Raw genomic sequence first — 22,019 nt, 5'->3', positions numbered from 1 at the left:
TGGTCTCTGTTGCCTCTCTTGTGAAATGAAATTCCTTGTCCTCCTTTGCAGCAGAGCCTCTTGTGAAACCTTTTTGATCTGTATGCGCAAGGTGCTGCTGCAAGCATAGAAGAGAAGGCAGGGAATGCTGGAATGGGCTTCCCAAAGAAAGTGAACCAAACTGCAGCTCAAAGCACTGGGAGTTGAAATTCCCTGGGTACGGAGATTATGGTCTTGTGTGAAGGATTTGAGGGGACATCTCAGGCCCATTGTCACCCTCAACGTGGGAGCACATAGCCAGGCCTGATCCTCAGCACATCTCAAACTGCATTTTAAACACAGCCAAGAGGGAGCACCCGCTGAGGTCTGTTTTTCTCTCTTTACTTTGTCCCAGTGCTGGGGTGTTTTGCTGATGTGGTGGAGGGCACTAACACCTTGATGGGCCCCATCTGTTTCAGCGAGGAGGGTACAGCTGAATGCTTCAAGGGTGCCTGGGTGCAGCTTGGGAACGCTCCTTGCTTTATCCATGGTGAAGCAGTTGGCATCAGCCAAGCTCCTTGGCACCCGGAGGGGGGAAATCCTGAGGTAAATTCGAGTAGACGTGATGTTAGAAAAGAACTAACCGTTAGGGCAAGTCGGGGTCGCCAGGTCGCCCAGCAGGGACAGGTGCCTGCCACTCCATGCTTGGCCGGCAGCCAAGGACTTAGCGGTGGGACTCATGCCAGTCACGCATGAAGAGCAGACACAAGACTGGATCCGCTGCGACTCCACTCCACCACAGACAATAAACGGTTTCCTTTGCTCTCCCTGCCTCTCTCATACGTGTTTGTGTGGAAACATGGGGGTGGCTGGTGCCCAGGTTGCTATGTGGCATCTCCAGGGTGAGCGATGCAGGCGCTGAGGACGCCAGAAGATGCTGTGAAGTTGGCGATGACCCTTTGCGATGCTGATGCAGCCTGGAGAACATTCTGCCTGTCCTCAGCTGGTGAAGGGGGTGGGGAACGACAGGAGGAGGGTGAAAATGGGTCTCCGAAGTCAGAATTGATTTCTGGGCTGTGCGCAGCTATCTGCATGTACAAACTGGTATTTGCATATGCAAGTCTCCAGCTGTGCAGTCACTCGCTATGCCGAAGCAAAGGCAGGCGGGTGCATGTGTAATGGATCCTGCTCAGAGCTCGCTCGCTGAAATCATGGTTGCTCCTTCTACCTAACTCTGAGTCCAATCATCATGGGAAGTATCTGAAAATCTAGTTGCTGCATTATAGGGTAACTGGAAGCTTTTTCTCTAGCTCTGTATTTTTGAGGCTGTTTTTTGTTTGTTTGGTTGGTTGGGTTTTTTTTTTCCATTCCCAGATCTTTAGAATGTACTTTTTGGTAGAAAACACTGAGTATTTTTTTGCCGCGTAACACAGAGCACCTCTGTGAGCTCTCTGCAAATTGTACCCTGTGTATTTCAGAATGGTACAGCTGAGTCTGTTCAAGTCACAATAAAATAAATATTCTCTTCCTAACACCTCTTTTCCCTCTTCTCTGCCTTCCCTTCTCTTATCTGCTAAATGAGATGTTTCCACAGTTTCATTCAACACAGGATGGCAGTGGCAGAGCTTGGCAGCTATGGGAGCAAATGACTTACAACCAAAGGACAGCTTGAAAGGCAAAACACGCGATTCACCGAACGTCTGGCAATGCAGAGTCTGTCAGCGGCCCTTTCCAACTTGCAGCTAAGGAGCATTGGACAGTTCCTTAAATAAAATGCATTTTGCTTTAGCAGATGACCATGCTGACTTCTGTCATCTCTTACATCTTCTCCTATTTTCTTCTGCTTTTTCCATGTGTGTTGTTCCGCTGATCCCAGTTCTGAGGGGAAGCGTAGCAATACAGCTGCTGTGCATTTCTTTGTTATTTCCTTTCCTGCCTTGGCACCTGTAGACACTGTAACTAAGCACTTTACAGTAATCTTAAAAGCCTTCCAAAAATACTGTGACTCATTAAAACTGACTCAATAATAAAATCGATGGCAGCCTTCTATTCCTTCTGGAAAACTCATCTGCCCTGCGGTTCCAGACAAAAATAAACTAGGTAGTTTTTAGTTTGTTTGTTTGTTTTTCCCAAAGCTTGACTGAAGAAACAAATTAAGTCTCATGTGATATCAGGACCACCAGACTTTGAATTTTTAGGTGTTATCCCTGTGCATAAATACAGTTTTTCTGTGCTTCTTCTCTGTTGTCAGTTCTAAATCCAAGACTGTGGAGTTTCCGAAAAGCACAGAGCCAGTGTTGGAGCAAATTTGTAATAAAAGGGCATGATAGGGAACAGCTTTGTCACAGCAGCATTGACAAGACAAAGAGCTGCAGTCTCTGCAGGTGGAATTTGCACAACCACATGTGTCATCCATAAATGTGCTTGCTCCAGGCAAAGACACACACCTGGAATGCATCAGAACAACTGAATGGTGCCTTTAGCTCTACTTCTACTCCACCCTATGACCTGTGGGGTGAACATAAGCCAGTTGCTAGGACTACATCTGTACAGCACGGTGAGGAAGAGGAAGGAGAGTAACAATTATATCTTGTGACTCACGCATGCTTCTTGTCTGTGTTGCCAAGCAGTCGGCGAGGCACAAAGCATCTGCAGTGTGCTCAGAAAGAGCTGGTCTTATGGCGTCTGCTGATGGACTTAGACATGGCAAGCTTAGCTCTGCTGGGGCCCAGCTGGTCTGGCCACACAGATGCCCAGGCTGGAGGTGCCGTGCTCTCCATCCGCAAGAAGGGGTGAGCACAGCCTGCATTTGCAGAAAAAATAAACCAGCTCCCACCTCTGCTTACCTGGAAGTGTGGCCACAACTCAGATCTGCACATCTGTGTGCATCAACAAAACGGGACCGCACTGCCGACCTCCTTAGCGAAGATCTTTGAGATCAACAGAGAAAATGTTCAGTCTAAGAGCTGGAGATTATCTGGTTTAGAGTGTCTCTTCCTGCAGTCCAGAGGGGATGGGGTTATTTTAAATCTTTTTTTTGTGCAAAGAAGAAACCAGAAGATTATTTTCTTTCTTCAATGTCCTAAAACTCCTCAGGGCTGCTTATCTTCAATTGTGCTTGTCAAATGCACCCTTCTGCTGTGCACTCTTCAGGGGAATGCATTTAAGAGCTTAGAAGACCCAGCCAGGAGAGGGAACTGGTGCCCGTAAGACTTACGTGACAAATGCACACACAGTGAGACAATATCTACAATGGTGCGTTGAGAAAGACCCGTGTTACTCATAAAACCAAAGAATAAAGCTCGAATGGCCTTTAGAAAACTATTTAGTCCATCTCCCAATCCAGTACCCAACAAAACCAAAATCACTCCTGCTATTTATGTCACTTAACCTGTTCTTAAAGATCTCCAGCTTAGAAGAAATTGTACCACCACCAGCCTAGTTCACCACTTCACAGTTCTCACTCTGCAGAGATTTTCCTTTGCATCCTAATCCTATTTCTTCTTGTCCTATGCAGCTTGGAAATTCACAGCAGACTGGTGCTTTCTACAAAACTGCACAAAAATGCCTTGTGCAGGACTGAGGTAATATCAGTAACAGACCTGAATTCTAAAAGGTTTGTAAAATAGCATTTTAACACTGACATGTCTTTCTGGGGGGAAAAAAAAAATAGCTCAATTTCTCCTCTCTAAATTTTTAGCAGCTATTAAACTTGGGCTTTAATTTCCTACCCACCTCCCAAATTACTAGATTATTTGCCGTGTCAGCCAGCAGGCAGGTCCAAGTCCCCTGTCCCTGATTTCAATAAATCTTCACCAGATAAAGTACTGGCTGAGACTTCTGGAGCTGCAAAATCCTCCTGAAAAGTTGAGCAGAGAGTAATGCCTGGATCCAACAGTAAGCTCAGGTGCTGCAGCTGCCAATGGTTTCTATTACTGCTGCAGGCTGTAAGCAATTAGAAAACGCCCACCATCAAAATGAGCATTTTTAGTCGAGAACTTTGTGACATGAAGACAAATGTGGAAATCGCAAGACCTAATTACACCTAATTGCCAACCCATGGGAAACACTCCAGTGAACTGGCACTCTGCGAAGGGAGGAGACAAGCAGCATTGTTTTAAAACACAAATTTAACAAACATATAATTAGTTAAATACCCCCACACTCTTCTAGCTGCTTGTTTTACTCTGAATCAAAGCTCCTCTGTGCACTGAACGTGGGGAACGCATCCTCAAATGGCAGCTTCTTCTCTTTTAAAAAGGCTTTAAAGGACCGTGTTAGCAGGTAAAGAACAAATCTAAATATACTTTGTGATTTCCACAAAGGTTGCCTTGGATCACTGGTTTGCTGCAGGCATCCCCAGGCTCCATCAATGTTTTGTTGCTAGCAGGAGAGCCTGGCAAGAGCCGTCCTGGCAATTTTCAGGGAGCAGCTTGATTTCAAGTGATAGAGCATCTTCTTCCTCTTGGTGGAGTGTTCAGGGACACGTTGTGAGCACCTTGACTCTCCACATGGCTTACAAGCTTTGAAACATCTGTTGTTTCAAAGGCAGTTTGTCCAAAGTGGGATTCACCTTTATGGTGTTAACACTGCTTCCCCATGAGGTGGCATTGAACCCCATGTGTGGAGAGGTTGGACCCCACAGATTGTGCTGGCCATGGGACAGCAAGCACATGGTTCAGCAACACCCGTGTTAGGGGGTGATGCTGGCCGGCTAACCCAACCAGTCATGCATGAGGTGAAAGTGCTAGAAATCAGCCCCACATTTCTGCAAATGTCACCATCCTCCCAGCAGCTCAAATGAACCAGGGGTTATTTTATCCTCCTCTAACTTACATTCCGCTTCCTCTTCTTCAGCCAAAATAGTTGGCCCAAAGGATCAAAATAGCCTTTTTTCCCAACAAGACCACGGGGAGGCTAAGATACCACCAGGCATCTGATTTCCTTTAAGGATACGGCTGGGTAGAGGCCACCCCTCTGAAGTGTTGGACAACCATGGTCCCTCTGCAGCATATGTGCTAATCTAAATATTAGAATAATATATTAGAGGTATAACAATGTAGGCTATTATATTATAATATACAATATATACATGCCAGAGAAGGTTCAGATTGGATATTAGGAAATATTTCTTCATGGAAAGGGTTGTCGGGCATTGGAACAGGCTGCCCAGGGCAGTGGTGGAGTCACCAACCCTGGAGGGGTTTAAAAGGTGTGTAGACAAACTTCTTAGGGACATGGTCTAGTGCTACATTTAGGTTACGGTTGGACTCGATGATCTTGAGGGTATCTTCCAACCAGAATGATTCTATGATTCTATTACTAAGTAATAATACTGCTGCCCTCCAGGTACTGTCCCTTCAGGGCCTGCCATGATGGGAAGACACAGCAGGGAGCAGCACACACAAAATGGCTGCTGCCGCCCCCTGGCCCTGTGGGGAGGCTTCACCACAGCTGTATGGTGGAGGATGGACCCTTGGCTGGGGCTTTTCCTCACCAGGGACAGACCTTGTTGTCCAAGAAGCTATGCTGACCTTGGCGGGGACAGGGTGGTGAGGGCTGGGCTGTGCCTGGAAGGACAAGTTGCAATGGCGGGGGCTCATGTCCCCCACCCACATGGCCATATTTCATGTCCTCCATGGTCTGAAGAGCTGCGGTGCCTCGGTTTCCCCATCTGTGAGGGAAATGGTGCTATTTGCCACGTATTTAGAGGCGACAAATATACCCCCAAAAGCTGCACACTGAGCAATGTATGGGTCGTTTCCCCATGTCTCTTCATCTTCATGTCCCTCTCTTTTCTCTTCAGTTCAGCCACAGCAAACCCATGGTGACACTTCCCTGGATGAGCTACCACCAAGCGCAGGTGAAAGGACTGAAATTGGGGCTGAATGCCCTTTTTTTGTTGTTCCTTGAATCTCAGCAGCCCCATTCTCTGTATGGCACCAGTTACATCTGGCTGGTTTTGCTCATTTTCAGTTTAGTGTAAATACCAGCCCTGGAAGTCATTTGGGAAGCTTGCATATGCTAATAATTTGTAGCTGAATTATTATTATTTTTTTACATTAAACAATAATATTGATATTTTCAAACTTTGCATGCCAAACACTGAAATTGAATTAAGAATTGTTTAAAATAACAATAATATAAATTTGTTTTAAATGAATTTAGTGTCATTTCATTGTTTGAAATGTAATGTAGGAAAATATTACTGCTGGGGCAAGAGTAAATATCTAAGTCTATTAATTTTATTGAAGTAGTGGATAGATCCACATGAACTATTTCTGTGTGTGTTTGGTTAATATTTTATTGAAAATTGGTGTTAGCTCTAACTAATGAAAATCCAAACTCACTTCACATATGAAGGTGTAAAATGCATCCAACAACTTAATAACCCATTAACTTCAATGGATTTTTTTAATGCTAAAACAACAAAAAAAAGAAAGGTAGGTGTCTCTAAGAGGTGCATAAAAAGTGGAAATCAGCCAATATAGTCAGCCTTTATTCTAAATTAACAGGGAAGGATAAGCAAGATGTGCAGCCTTGGTCCCTCATTGTCCAGCAGTTGCCAGCACCAGTTGTTTGAAAGGATGGTGCAAAAAAGCCCTGAGCATAGTGATACAAATGTCTACTTCTTAAATAAAGTACTTTTCATGCACCAACATTGGAGAATTTTGCAAAGGGCAGTACAGTTAGTTCCATTTTACAGGTGGTGAAGCTGAAGCCCAGAAAAGGGATGTAGTTTGCCCGAGCTCACCCCTTCAATGGCCAAGGGTAGAGCCGGGAACAAATCCCCATCTCTTGACGGCTAATCCCGTGCCTAAGCCAAGATGGTCTCCCGCTTCAGGAAAATGTTTCCTTTGTAGGTACCACTTGAGCACATGTTAAAGTCAAGGGGACTTAAACGTCTGCTCAAAGTTAAGCCTATACTTAAGTACTTTCCAAACAGAGGGTAAACTTAAACCCAAGTTAAAGCGCTTTCCTGAATCCGGACAAAATCTGTCCAAAGCGCTTGATTCTTCTAACTGCCATAATTAATGGTATGGAGAAGCTGAATTGTGTAGATTTCTATCTCTTTCCATCCCTTGCTTTGTTGTTAGGTTTTTCAGGAAGAACAGGATGTAAGAAGGCTGTTTTAATTTTTTAGCACTGTCCTCTTAATTCTAGCTCAGCATGTCCTTCATATCTTGATGGAATTTCACTGTTTATTAATACTGTTTTATTGTGGATTCTGCTATACTTGAGACTTGCATGTGTCTACGTAATTATCAAATCTCGAATCTGTGTAATGTGAATACATGTATTTATTAAGAGAGGACCAAACAGCCTTCACAACACAGTGAAAAATAACAGGAAATCGTAAACAGTATCATGTTGGGTTTGTTGACTTTAGCAAAAACACGTCCTCGCTGCTGTGTGACCGTGTATTTCTGAAGTCATAAAATTGCAGTCATGGCAGATCAGAGTACAGATCTTGTTTGACAGAAGTGAGGGTGAATATCAAAGTGGTATTCTTCCTTCCAGCAAATTAAAACTGCAGGGTTTACGCAGTGCTCCACTCAAGAATCCCATCAGAAGGCAACTTATTTCTGTGTAACGCCGATAACAGTTCAGTCGTGCCAGCGCAGACTTAGAGAGAGACATGTGTAGCGTCAATCATACAGGCAGACAATTTGATCTATGGGATGATCACGGCGCAGAAGAGTTGTTACCTGTTAACCTGGGTTCAAAATCTCAACCAGCGCTTGGCATGTTCTCTAGGCTTCAACCAGTGACTATAAAAAGCAGCAGGCTGTATATCAGATCTTGGATGGACAAAGCTTCACACATTCCCTGTTACTGCAAAGCTGCCTAGAGCTGGGAAGACAGCTTGTGTGTAAAACCATTCAGGATTCATCTTGCCCTTAACCAAGCAGCTAATTAGCAAACATTAACACTATTAATGGTTTCAGCCCTCCTGTGAGAAAGGCAAAGAGAGGGTCCCCAAACTGTTTTTCATGGCCAGCAGTAACTCATGCTGGTGTCTAGAGCAGGTGAAATTAGTAGGGCAGGACAACTCAAGGGTTTGGACATTGAAATGCTGAGGAATTCTTTAAAATAAAGTATAGAAGTTCTCTGAAATTTGCATTGTTCAGCAGAGAGAAAAACTTGTCAGGCAGGGATTTAGACCTGAGCAGATAAATAACAGTTTTGAAAAGGGTATATGGAGTGAAACAGAACCATAGAATCATTTTGGTTGGAAGACACCCTCAAGATCATTGAGTCCAGCCATTAACCCAATACCGGCACTAACCCGTGTCCCTAAGAACCTCATCTACATGTCTTCTAAACACCTCCAGGGATGGTGACTCCACCACTGCCCTGGGCAGCCTGTTCCAATGCCTGACAACCCTTTCCAGGAAGAAATTTTTCCTGATAGCAAATCTAAATCTCCCCTGAAACAGAATATGGTAGCAATGGAAGAAGGAGTAGTTCAGGTAAAGTCACCTTGTCTTAAAGGTTAGGAGATGAAGGCCTTAAGTTGGAGCATGAAACTGAGAGGACCTTGTACAGTAAGGAAAAGAGACAATAAAAAGCTCACTAGCCATAGAAATGAGAAGAAAAAGAATGACTGAGACTCCTGCACAATAAACATGGGTTAGGGATTAGTACGTGTCATCCAGACATTGAAGGGACACTGCCTCGTCTTTCCCTAGGGATGGAGATGGTTCATGGGAATGAGTGGATAGAACTGGAGAGGGTCATGTGCAATATGCAGAACTCCAAGTGCTTCATGTGTTCAAGCCTGTAAGGATCAGATCGGCCCCAGGGGAGAGAAGGAACTGACACATGAAATCACCATCCCTGTAGCAGAGATTCTCAATAAACTGTTCAAAGCCTGAGTACTCTGCCCTGAGCATTTGACTGGAAAGTAGCAAACACGGTACCTGTAATACAGGATGGAGCAGCTGTTGAAAAGTGATTAGGGAAACTCCTGGCTGTACCTCAACACTGTGTAGTGCTTTAGAGCAGCTTTTAAAATAACTGAACACGTGAAGGCATGTGAAAAATGGGATAAATGCAAGATGGGTTTGTGAGAGAGGGATTGTGCTGAGCTCCTTGGAGAGCTTTCACTGAGCAAAAGTCAAGAACAGTGTGATGCCCCAGCTACCTGGGTTCCTCCAAAGAATTGACTGCATTTTTCTGTAAAGGGAATTTGTGATGACAATGGAGAAGATGAGGATTAGAACTAGTGGTCTGTCATGGGGCAAAGAGTGGGCAAAGGAACAAGGATGGAAGGTGACTTGGGAGGAAGAAATGAGCACTGGAAGGTGGTTATGCAGTTGCTTGAACTAAAGAAACATGATGCTGATAGAAAATTTGGGAACGTTGTTGATTCGGATCAACTTACACAGTTTGGGTACTGTGAAATACAAAGTCAATGCACATTGGGACCAATAACAGAAGTTTCTGCCTTAAACCATGGACTCTTCAGCTTGAAAGACAGACATAGTGAAAGACTCTGTTAAAAGCTTAGGGAATGAAGATGGGCCACTATGCAACCTGTCTGTGAACAGAAGGACCACAATCCTAGAATATATCCATTTTATTGCAGAACTATAGTAATGTTAATATTGTTGCAGGAGGCATGAAGGAAAACTTAAGTGGGAGAGTTGTGGTTACCCATGTTTAAGATTCAGACTGACGCGGTTACTGGGGTGACTGGGGAGAATGGAGAACCTATTTTATGAAAGAAGACTGAAAGAGCAGGGCTTGTTCAGCCTAATAACATGAAGGCTGGGAAGAGATAGGCCTGCTCTCCAGAAATGCATCGGGGGGGTAAGCACTAGGGAGGGATAAGAGCTATATAAGCTGAAATGCTGGCACAAGAACAAATAGGCAGGAACTGGCTCTGAATAAATCAAGGCTGGAAATTAGAGGGAATCTTTTAACTCAGAGAGGAAAGGGGCTCTACAACAGACCCCACCAGCGTGTTTGGGACCAAAAAAAAATTCAATAGTTTTAAGATGGTGTTTGATAAACAAATTAAACCTATGCAGTTTTGTTCCTCATAATATGAAGAACCAAACTCGATGACTCAGAGCAGCCCTTCAAATTCTTCAATGAGTTTAACATCCTAAGATGCATATGACAGATAATGCATGTTGAAGTAATTATTTTAGGCTCTGTGCAGCCTCCAGCAAGCTCTGCTTGCCTGACAGGAGCAGCACAGTAAGAAGATGGAGCAGGGCAGGACTCTTCCCATACTTAAATAGTAGGAACTGAATCTTACCAGTCAACAAAGCACCTGAAAATTGTCACCTGAAACACCCTGTTCTGCAACACCTTCTTGGCTCTGGCGAGTCCAGCAGATAATCAAGGCAGGTTAGAAATGGATGCTGTCATAAAAGGCATGACATATTTAACTCCAGGTTTCCCTGTACCCTACAAATGTTCCCAGGTGACCTACAGATGTTTTTACCCCCTCAGAGAATGTTTCTCAAAGAAAAACCTCCTGAGACTGTGTGAGTTTTGCAATCTGCTGTATTCTAAAATGATCAATTAAAACACTAAGTTTGCATAAGGTAAGGATAATCTGATGCAAACCACCTGAAGGTCACACAGCCTGAATCTAAGGTCACCAAGGGATCTCCAGGTTCATGTCATCAGGTGGAAGAATAACGATGGATGTGTTTTGACAATGTTTATGTTTAATTTAACAATTAACACTGGCCTCACCTATTGATCTTTAAGCAAACATTCGTTACGGTGCACAATGACATTGTAGTTAGCAACTTCGGATTGTATTAGTGGCAGTTTCAGCTGAGCTGCATTAAGAAATGCTAATTGCAACAGTCTTGAGGAAGGAAAACTGAAACAAAAGGATAGCCACATGTCTTTGATGAATGTCCCTTCTCTGGGCAGATGCCATTAACAGAGGCCTTAGAGGGTAAACAGCTCTTTCCTTTTTCCCACTTGGCTGATACATAGTTAAGTCTTATCTCATTGCCAGCTCTGAGTGAGATTGATCATTTTTTAATTTACCAAACGTGATTTAACCCACTTTCACATTGATGTGAACATTACCACCCTTCAGCTTTCATTATTCCAGTGTGGAAGAGTGAAAGTTTGCTGGCAGAGAGCACTGAGGACCCTGAACAGACAAGCACTGTAAGAAACTCCAAGTACAGGTCAGGCAAACCCATAGATGGAGCAGAGCTACAGTCAAGGCCCTGCTCTCTTATTGTCAGTGCTATTCGTACACCAGGAGAGCTTGGAGGTGGAGGCTGAAGCCACTTGCTGCCTCCATCCCCACATATGCATGTCCACCTCCTCCCTTGTGCCTACTCCAGAGTTCTTGTAGCTCTGCAGTGAATTGCAACTCAAGCTCAGAAATAACCAAAATTTGACCATATCGACAGATAAGAAGGCAGAAGAGGGGGAAATGCAGCCGTGTCCTTTAATGGCAGCTGTGCTGTTGTAGATTGGTTTAAATCAGTCCTGGTACCACACCTGAGACACTGTGCTGTGTATGCTTCACACCGCCAAAGCAAGAGGAGCTCCCTGGGTGGATTTCAGATGAAGGAGTTGGAGGCTTGGCAAAGAGCAGGAGAAATTAAAGTACAGAACTGAGACGATGCATCGACTCGTGCACCAAGTCAGTGGTGCGGGTAAGAGAGAACCTGAGCCCTCTCTTTAGTCTCAGTTCAGTGACTGTATCCTAAAAGTTTTAAACATTTAAAAAAGTGATGTGCATTGTATCTGCTCTGGACTCATGATGGCAAAAGATTGAGTTAACATTTCTTAGCAAGTTACTCCTCACCAGCTTAACCATACTGATGGCTTCTATGAAAGAAACGAGCTTGATAGGATTGCATTGGAAGGCTAGGAGGTAATGTAGTGGTTGGAATGCAGGGTGACATGTGAGGTAAATCAGGGAAAGAAAATGGTATTTTGGATAGGGTAGAAGAGAAGGAGAGGAATTAGAATGAAAAGGAAGTCAGGTAGGTGGCATGTAAGGTGATCAGAACAGAAACAGGTATTTTAGTAAGAGAGTGAGGAATGGGCTGATTTGAAAGCCTTCTCTGGAAGCTTCCTAACCTACTATTTTTATAACCTTCTCCTGACCCTTTTTTTCCTTGTGCCTTCAATTATTTGGGGTAAGCATTGTCCCTATCTTTGTTAGCTCATCTATATGTGCATGCAACCTAACGACAGGGGTGAGCTACTTAATCCTAGTCTGTTAGTGTCATCCTGGATTAATTTACTCCCTGTTCAGCACTGACTGTCACTTGGATGAGTGTCTCCTGCACCTTTTCTTTCCTTCTGCTCTTTTTCCTTCCCCCTTGGTCATGCCTTTGGCAAAGGGCCCCGTAGCTGAAATGCCCCCTGTGACATTCCTCCAGATTCCCCCATCCACGCTAAATACTGCAGACATGCCCGCTTTGTCTGCTACCTCCATCTTAATTCTTTATCTGCTTACACGGTTAGTGTCTCCCCCCCTCCCCATTACTGACCTTGTGGATTAATGTATAGTACGGGACTGTAAGCTTTCTTGAAGGCTGGGTGAATTGTGTCCTCAGCTCCCCATCTGTCGACATTGTCTCTTATTGCCTTCTGCACAGTGACACAGACACAGCTGAGACTTCATAGGAGGCAGATGAAAGAGCTGGGTTTTTTTTTCCTATTTTTCTTTTATAATTTTTGACAGGCAGTTTCCAGTTTGGCAACTGGTTTCTACTAGTGTCTTCCTTGTGGGTGTCTTGTTTAATCAAGGGGTTGCGAAGTCTGAATATTAATCAGCTCAATTTAAGGAAGTTGGAGACGGGAGATGTGTAATTGCTGTGATAATGTGGAAGCCTAAGTTTAGTCCACAGTGCCTAGTTTGTGTGGCTGAAATGTAAAGCCTAAATATTTTGGAACAGACGAGAGACCAGAAGAGAAGACTATAGGATAAATAACTGGGAAAGGGCTTTGTCTTCTGGGGATTTTAGTGTCTCACCAAAGCTATATTGGGGAAACCCTTTCCACAGTATCTGGGGAGCAAAGTCCTCCCTTGGTCAAATGCAGCCCCCTGGTAACAAGGCACAGAAAACAGGGGACTACCAAAGATACAGGGGACCTCATCCTCTGGCAAGAAAGCAGGAGCATCCCTTGGAAATACAATGTTAATGGCAACCAAAAGAGCAGGTGTTCCCGTGCAGGGTGTCTGTGTTGTGAGGGATGGTTTGTGCAATGGGGAAAAGCAGTTGGTGCCCAGACTCACGATCGAGGTCTCAAGAGAAAGCAGCCACTGTAGTGGTGGTTATTCACATTGGATGCGTGGGGCACTCCCTGGTGGCGTGTGGGCTGAGATTGTTTTTCCTGATGTCCCTGTTTCTCCACAGAGCACTGGCTGGAGGGGTGCGGGAAGCTGGCTTCCCTCTTTTGTTTCCAGCATTAAAAGATGATGAAAACAGCTTGAAAATACATATAGCATTTTCCTTTCCGTCAGCTTTGTAGCATGACTACCCTGTGCTTTGGTGCAAAGCATTACATGTTGCTCTTCTTGAATGTTTACTTTTCCATTTCTCTCTGCTCATATGCTGGGATCTGCCTCCCCCCCGCAACACACACAATCTACAGCTCCCACATTGTGAGTTTATTAATTCCGTAGCTGGGTTGTTCTCCACAGGAACATTTGTTGTGTTATTGGGGATTTTGCTGATTGAAATAGGCAGGTAGATGATTAACAATGATGACTTCATCTGTCTGAATGGGAATGGTAATGGAGTTCTCCAAGAGCCAGCCAGATTCAGCCAGAATGGGTATAAATCCACATGGCTCCATTTTGAAGTCCACAGAGTTAATGGTCACAGAGGAGACAGACACAGACTGTTCCTGGAGGCACAAGAGGCAACAGCCACAAATTGCATCACGGAAAATTCCAGTTAGGTATTAAGAAAAAATTATCCACATGAGGATACGCTGGATCAGGAAGTTGTGGGATCTCCATGTGCACTATGGAAACCAGTTGGCCACCCCAGCTTTGAGACAAGTGTTTGATGAAACTGTCTTTTATTTAAGTTTAGTCACAGTGGCAGAAAACAGTGGCTTTGTAACGGAGAAATGACCTCTCAATAAAGATAACTCCTCCTGCTCATTGAAAAATAGAATTTCTGTCCCATGGGAAATTCTGGTATTTTCATATTTGTTTTAATCTCAAATTGGAACACATAGTTCCTAAAAAGAGTTGATTTGCAAATGTCAGAGTGTTTCATGTTGACATTTTGAGCTAAAATGAAATATTTTTGCTTGAATCGGGTCATCATTTGCTTCTGCCTGAACAGCCTCTTGCTTATATTAATAATAGCTGTAGTTCTACATTTCCTGCGATCCCAGGGAAACCCACCACTGGCTAAACTGTATCTACCATAACGTGCCCCTATTCCTTCCAGCAGTTGAGTTACTTGGAGGAATCACGAGACTTCCAGCATGGAGTGTGCTGGCTCAAGCAGATGTAGAATGAAACAAGAACAATCAGATTTCTGACTGGAACATTTTTGGGAAACATTTTTCCCCATGTAGACAATCTTGGTTTGTGTGAAATCTCATGTTTTGAAGGAAAAGTAGTTTGATTCCCCTTTTTTCTAAGGAAAAACCTTCAATGAATCCAACATGCAACTAATACGATCACGTAAGTATGTGTATGTATGAAGGTGCTTCTCTTCTTCTTGAACAAATGCTGCAGCCACGTTCTGTTCTCGTTTCTAACACGTGAGCTCAGACTTTCCCCCGTTAGTTTTAGTGGAGCTAATCCAGTCACAGTGACACAGCTAGGACTAAATTTGGCCCAAAGAAGAGACTTATTGTCTTTAATTATTATTAAAGATTATTATTAGAGATGGAGCCACAGCTGCTATGAACAAAGGAAATCAGCGGAATCTGGGTGACTTATACCTGCCGAGGATCAGCCCCAGAAACATTAATATCTAACTACCTGTAGTGTGTACAAATGTATTTATAGTCCATTTCCAGTGCTGCTTTGGGCAGAAAACAGCACATTTGCAGGCTTGCTTGCTCACTTTGGCAGGAAGGGTTTTCCACACTTTCTGCTGTTAGCAGCATCCATGGTAGATCTCCTTTCCTGTTCCTTTTCTCCCAGCCAAGGCTGTTTGTCTAAAGCCTCTGCAATATCCACCTGCAGATCTTCTCTTGTTTCTGTGCTCTAAACCGTGTGTTCTGCAAAGTCAGTGTGAGCTGAACACAGGCATCTGAGGACATAATTTGGGCTTAAAATTTGTAGCACATTAGGAGCATGCTAATTGCCTAGGGTGACATCCAGCTGACAGCTGATTTGATGGTAACTATGTTCTCATTCCTGTTTAAAATTCTATCTCCTAAATAAATGAGTGATGGGATCGATAGCCTCGCTCTGTTAACAGGAGGGCTGTGGTGCACCACTGTGATTTTGACTTCGCTGTTTTCTTTGACAACTAATTATGACAAAAATGACATACCAGGTGATCTTCGCTTGTTCCTGAGACACTTTTAACACCATCTCTTAGGCACTTTTCCCAGAACCAATGGCTTTTGTCATTTGCTCCTCTGGTTTCCTGTTCATTACCTTTGTTGACAAGCGCTCAGATGAATTCATCTAAGTTGCGTCCTCGCTGTTTCCTTGCCTGGCTGGGACGTTTCCTTCTGCATGCCAGGTTGGGCATTTAAAAATATAGCTCACTTGATTGCTTGCACAAATGTTTGCTGATGAAAGTATCTACACAGCGAGAAAATGTCAATCAACTTAATTGCATGTGCAAATTCCACTTTGCATGTGTAAATACAGGATCTGCGTGCGGTTTAAGTATCTGTACTGGGAAATTGGGCTTTGCTACTTTTTAAATACTTTCCTTGACAATTCCCTTTAACTCCTGCGAGGTTTCTGAAATAGATGCTTTGCCTTGTGATGTTCAGGCCACACAGAGATTTGAAACTTGTTAAAGAGGATCTGGTGGGCTCTGCTGCAGCTCAGGCAGAAGGAGACTGCAGAAGGAAACATGTTGTCACCCTGAGTGGTTTTGATTCTCAGTACTGCATTTTAGAAATATAAATTCAGCAGTACCTTAAATCCAAAGCTTTGCCTTGGCAAGTAGGGGTGCATGTTTCTATGTGTCAACACTGCAATGGATGAAGTAACTGCCGCAAAAATATTAAGATGAATTAAAGTCTTCTGTTTGTGCAGCAAGGACCAGGGCTGGGTGCCAGATCCCTCATACGGCCTTGGGCTGAGATGGACAGTTATGAAGGGTTAATGTCACATTTACATGACTGAGAAGAAACAACTACGGGAAATGCCCAGTTTACTCAGTAAAAAGTAAAAGATGTGGATTGGGAGGCTCAGGGGATCAAGAGGTTCACAGATGACTTGAAGCTGTACATCCAGAGGAGAAAACATCTGTTTTAGTGGCCTGCTAAATATCAGAGAACTTAAAGCTACATGGTCAAACCTCCGCATAATTGGTTAACCTGGTCATCATAAAAGAGGTTGAGTGAATTTCTCTCTCCACAATCTTTGGATAATATTTTCTTACTTTGCCCAATCGCTTTCCATGAGAATTTCCCTATTAAATTAAATCAGACCTCGCTCTGATAGTAGCCAGTGCCACTTGCCTCAGACTAAGGTGAAGCAAATCCTGCAATGGGAAGCTAAGGAATAATTTGCTGTAGATAAAGTTACTTTGCTCAGAGTTTTATCTTTAAGCCACAAAGCAGAAGGCTTGCTATCTGATCCCAGGCAGCATGAATCTTTACTTGCCACTCTGCAGGAGAATAAGATCTCCTTGTTGTTCCTGGTCATGCTTTCCAAAATCCATCTTTCCTGCAGGATGGATGTACCTCGTCCCTAGATGGAGCTGTATTTCACCCGTGTGCCGGGTATAGGACCAGCGATGCCAGACTCTGTGTTTCACAGCTTATTATTGTCAGGAATATTACTATTTGCTGCCTGTTGTTCTCCCTAATGCTCAGCTCTGCCTCTGCTTTCCTAAGGATGCTTGTGCTTAAAAACAAGCAGAAAAGAATAACAAAATTATTGTGTAACCCCCAGTACAGGAATTCCATTAAGAACAGGCACATCGTTTCAAAGAACCTTGGGAGAGGTAAAGGTAAATTGTTGTACAAGTTACTTTGAAAATTGTCATGCATTAAATACAAATAATAACAGTGAGGAGCTGGAAGAACAAGGATTATTCCCACAAAAAAGCCACTTCTCCCAAACAGCAGCGCTGCATTAAACCAGTTGTGTACATAATATTTCATTAGAAATAATATCGTTACTAACAGATGTCCATTTTTCAGCAGAGCAAATGTAGATGGGATTTTATTGTTTCTCACTTCCACATAAATGGATCTCGAATGGTCGTAGCCCTGATTGTGAAAAGCTGCAATTATATGTTAAAGTAATAAAGCTCAGGTGAGCCATCTTCCCCAGAAACTTGTGTTTCTTCCAAAAAGCAGGCAAACATAAATGCCAGGTTTTAAAGTGCTAACCTGCTGCAATTTGGGAGTTGTTTTCTAGGTTTTGTCTGCCTCCTTTCCAGATCCATGCAAACAAACCTGCAGATTAGTGTTCATGTGTGTGTGTGCAGGAGTAACCCAATTTCTGCCTTTCATACTTGGCCCAGATTAGAGGCCAAGCCCTGCAATGTGGTGGCAAATCATCCAAGCTGGAGTGGAGGCTTCGTTTTTTTCTGTATTTGATGTAACAGGTAGATAGAAATGTTTCCCCATGGGAACAGTTTTATTTGGTGCAGCTCTGTCATTTTATTTGTTTACAGATAGCCACAGTCTTATTTTGATGCAAAACTCTGCCTGCCTCCCCCTACCCCCCTTCCCCTCCTGCCTTCCCTAGAAGTGACATGATCAAAAGCTATTTCTTCTTCAGAGTGATTTCCAGTAACCTCTGGAGCAGTTTTTTTAATTAAATAAACCTCATCTTGTCTAGCTTTCTGGTCAGCATTTTGAACCCCCTGCAGATGGGTCTGAAGGATTAACAGCAAATCCTCCTCGACCCAGCTCAAGCAGATGGGCGGCATGTGTCTGATAAATACTAGGACAAGGTCTGCTTCCTCGTGTTTCCAACAGATAGACGGTATACCCTGTAAATTAAATTTAAAATGGTGGCCCTTTCAACCCTTAGAATAGCAGAGGAAAAGGAATACAAATGATATGAATTTCCTATTTCTAGCACATTGTCACCTCATGACCACTGAGTCAAGCATCACCTGTTGGGCAAGTGGTACCTCCAGGGAAGGCTGGGTCAGTACAATGCTGAACTTACCCAGAGCACAATGTCTGTGTCTGCTGCATCTCCTCGCTGATGGCTTTTATTTGCATATCAGTTTGCAGAGCATCCTCTTTCCAACTGAATGTCTCTTTGGCATTGACACCCCTACAGCCCTTGGAATAGGAGGTTCCTGAGTGCGCAGAGAGCTGAATACCTCTGCCATGAGCAATGGAGTTGTGCTCAGTTCCCTGAGCAGAAAACAGGCCATTTTCCCCAGATATTCACTTGCAAAGATTAGCAGCGGTGAACCACACTGCTGGGGGACAAGGGCAAGCCATGAAAATAGAAGAAGGTCTCCATCCTAGACTCCTTTTCTCTATAGGTGTCCTCCAGAACCATGGATTTGCTAGTTCCTTAGAGAGATACTTTGTAGAAATGAAAACAAACCCTTTCTCTTTCCTTTGTGCTATATATATATGCATATTTTTTTCATTTGAGGAGGACAAGTATAGGCATTTTTCAGTGTTGTGCTTTATCTGTCATTCTTCTTGCTATTTTTTGCCCCCTAGGATGGTGATCGCTCAGGAATTGCTCATGGACAGAAGGATTTTTTCCACATTTGCACCGTGCACGGCCGCTGCCTGACAGCATTAGTGGAAACTGCCTTTCCCCAGTGACCTTGCTGCTAAGCTGGAGGCTGCCGGTGACTGTCGCCTCCAATGACACTGCTCAGAGGGTACTTGTCAGAACAATTACCGCTGGTATGTCACTATATGGTCTTGCAAGAGCTTTTGGCTCCTGAGTCAGGATACCTGTGATATTTGGGGTAAAAAGTTTGGTGTTTAAGGGTCAGATTTTGAGATGTGACATACATGTTAAGGAAGTCTATAGCTCTGCATCTCTGCAAACCAGGTGAGGAGGTGGTGGGAGCAATGCAGAAGAGGCAAATAAGGATGTTATTTGAAGACTCATTTAAAACTGAAGGTGGAAAAACTGGGTCAGAGGGTATTTCCTGTTAGAGACATCAATACATAGTGGAGAGTGGGTTTTCCTGTTCTAAAACATTGCTTTTCACTTCCAGGTAATTTAGGCTATGATTTAAGGATGAAAAAAAATAACTAAACCGGTTTGACAGTAGCAAGCAAGCAAGCCAGCCTTTCCTCCCAGGACACTCAAGTAGCTGCAGGGTCATATCTTCTGCAGAGCCCTTTGTAGATAAGGTGTTGTGGGATGGATGCTCTTTTGGAAGGGTGATAGCAATGGAAAAATGGGGAGAATTAAAATGAGGATTTTAGAAAGACATAATGCTGGTGGACTAAACATTCAGCTGTTGCAAACCAGCTTACTCTTGGCTGTGGGTGGACTTGCATCATGTTACACAGCTAAAAATCTGGTCTGCAAAGTCAGGAGCAGTATAACAGAAGGGAAGCATCCAGCCTATCTTCTTGTCCCTGGGCAAGTTTTAATTGTCTCTGGATGTTGTTTCTGTTAGTTCTCATTTTTAATTATCTAAATGACACTTTTCATGTTTTCTTTCAGCAAGATCATTGTGGGCATAAAACCCCACATTTCCTCATGCCTTACTCATCCCTCAGGATTGTAAAGTGCCAGGGTAGAAGAAGTAATTTATTTTATGATATATGCCCATGTCAGCTCACTTTTAATTCTTGTGATGGGGAACATTTAAACTTCCTAATGATGGCTTGGACATTTGAATGAGAAACCAACCTGTTCACTGACTTGTGTTTCCAAATAATCTCAACAGTTTAGAAAATGAGTCAGCATTTTGCTTAGCTTGCCCAAAATATGTTAATTTTCATCACTTTAGCTGTCCTTTTAATCTTATCTGCTTACACAGGTATGATATTTGGGTTAGATAACTCCCTGCCTTTTCATAGCCTAGCACAAGGAAGCTAAGATAAGTGGAAGTTAAAAGTTTTATTGTCAGATAATGCAGTGTCCCTGACAGCACATACCTGTCTACTCACGGAATGCCTGTGGGACATAAGAATATACATTGAGCCAGAAGTCACATTTAACTGCACTGTCACACAGCAAAGCGGGGCTCAATTGTGGCTTTTAAAAAGCACAGGTCTGGTCTATTGGAGAACTGTTCAAAGAAAGCTTCTTATTTTTTGTGATAAATGGAAAACTTGATGTTGAAAGTGTCCGTGCAAAAGATATTTTTTTGTAGCTGAGAATGTAGCAGTTGAACAATTTGCACTGAAGTAATGTATTTGTTTTCTTTTTATTATTTTTTTTTTTCTTTTTTTTTCCATCAGGGTTGCAATTTAAATTTTTTTCAAGATGGGTTTTTCTGGGTTTTGTTAAAAATATTGAATAACAAAAATGTAGAGTTTTTCAGCTTTTAAAGTTAAAAACTCGTTTTCTTTTTCATGCAAAACATTTCTATCAACATATTTCTACCGAGTTTAAAGAAGGTCAAAAATTACTAACGCAGGAAAAAAGTAGAGAAAATTTCACCCAAACCATTTTATGTTGTTTCTTTAAAGGTGGCAAAACCCAAATGTCCCTCTCGACTTGTCTTTTCAAGCAAGTTTCTGCAAGAGGTGTTTCAAGCTGCTTGTCTGTAGCATTCACATAGTGCCTGCTCTGATTTTTTGGGTGAAAAGATGACCAAACCTACTCCTCCTCCAAGCAAACCATGGGATTTACAGGAGATGCTGCACCACCAGCCCAGCCACATGTCTCTTCCAACCGATGGACCCCACAGAATGGATAAGCCTTGAGAACAATTAGGAAGAACGGTGGTTTATTCTCCACTTTCAAGCGAGACTGTGAAGCTTTTGAAGCAAAGTGAGGTGGTTATTTTATTGTTGTTTCTTTTTTCCCAGGGATTCCCCAAGTGGATGGCTGTCAAAGATTTTAATATACTGCAGGCACAGCAGCTAATTCTCAAATCTCTTGCAGAAGGATTTTACAGAGGGAAGCTAGGATGCAAATCCTTTTGAAGGCTTTTTCCATTTTGAAACCTATAAATAGGAAAGTAGGGCAAAATGACTTTGACAAGTTTAGACCTCACCTTCTTTAATTACTCTCTTTGGATCAACAACTTGACTGCAAATGCTTATCTCCTCCAACATTATGCACAGGTTTGGAGTTTATATTTTAAGAGCAGTGCATGACAATTCTGCATAATATTTTTAATACGTCTGGCCTCCAGAAATTTCCATATTCCAGTCAATCTTTAAATTTATAATTGATATAAATGGTGAGCAGGGCTGATTGCCTGAATTGTCCTTTCAGTATAAAAAGTCTGTCCATTTACTCTTCTTTAAGAATCATAAATTTTCTTCCTAACTCTGTTTTTGCAGTTCTTCTGCCTGTTTTTGCAGTTCTTCTCCCTTTTTTTATAAATATGTAAATTGAAATTGATTGTGTCTTGTTATTAGTAATAATATTAATAGTTAATATAAACCAACGATACAATAAATTATTAATAAATTAATTAGAAGAATGTAGTTTTTATAAATGTTTAAAACAAAGAATGTCTGGTTGCTCTTCCATAATGTATAATGTTGTTTTAGTAAAGAAAATAAATATTGCATGCACACAGGGTAAAGAGGAAGGTGGTTTGGATCGTTTTACACGGAGCACATATGAAAAGTAGCACAAGTATATTAAGCACTGTACTTGATTGTGATACAAGCATCTGCCAAAAGACCTGAGCCTTGGATGCGGTAAGGTGCTCTACACTTCTCTGTAGTATGAAAGGCTGTAAGACATATTAATTTAGTATGGAGAACAGTGTAGCGGAAAGGAACCTGGGGGTCCTGGGGACAGCAGGGTGACCATGAGC

General features: G+C 42.9%; 1 long non-coding RNA gene across 1 annotated transcript; it reads left to right on the top strand.

Moving 5' to 3' along the window:
* Nucleotides 1-11,469: 11,469 nt before the first annotated feature.
* Nucleotides 11,470-21,633, top strand: LOC110359936 (uncharacterized). The gene is made up of 3 exons (XR_002415502.2): nucleotides 11,470-11,606; nucleotides 18,769-18,960; nucleotides 20,713-21,633. It is a non-coding gene; the product is annotated as an uncharacterized LOC110359936 (long non-coding RNA).
* The last annotated feature ends 386 nt before the right edge of the window (nucleotides 21,634-22,019 follow it).

The sequence above is a fragment of the Columba livia genome, chromosome 5 (genome assembly GCF_036013475.1).
Source record: "Columba livia isolate bColLiv1 breed racing homer chromosome 5, bColLiv1.pat.W.v2, whole genome shotgun sequence".
Taxonomy (NCBI): domain Eukaryota; kingdom Metazoa; phylum Chordata; class Aves; order Columbiformes; family Columbidae; genus Columba; species Columba livia.
This window is presented reverse-complemented; position numbering and strand designations above follow the sequence as displayed.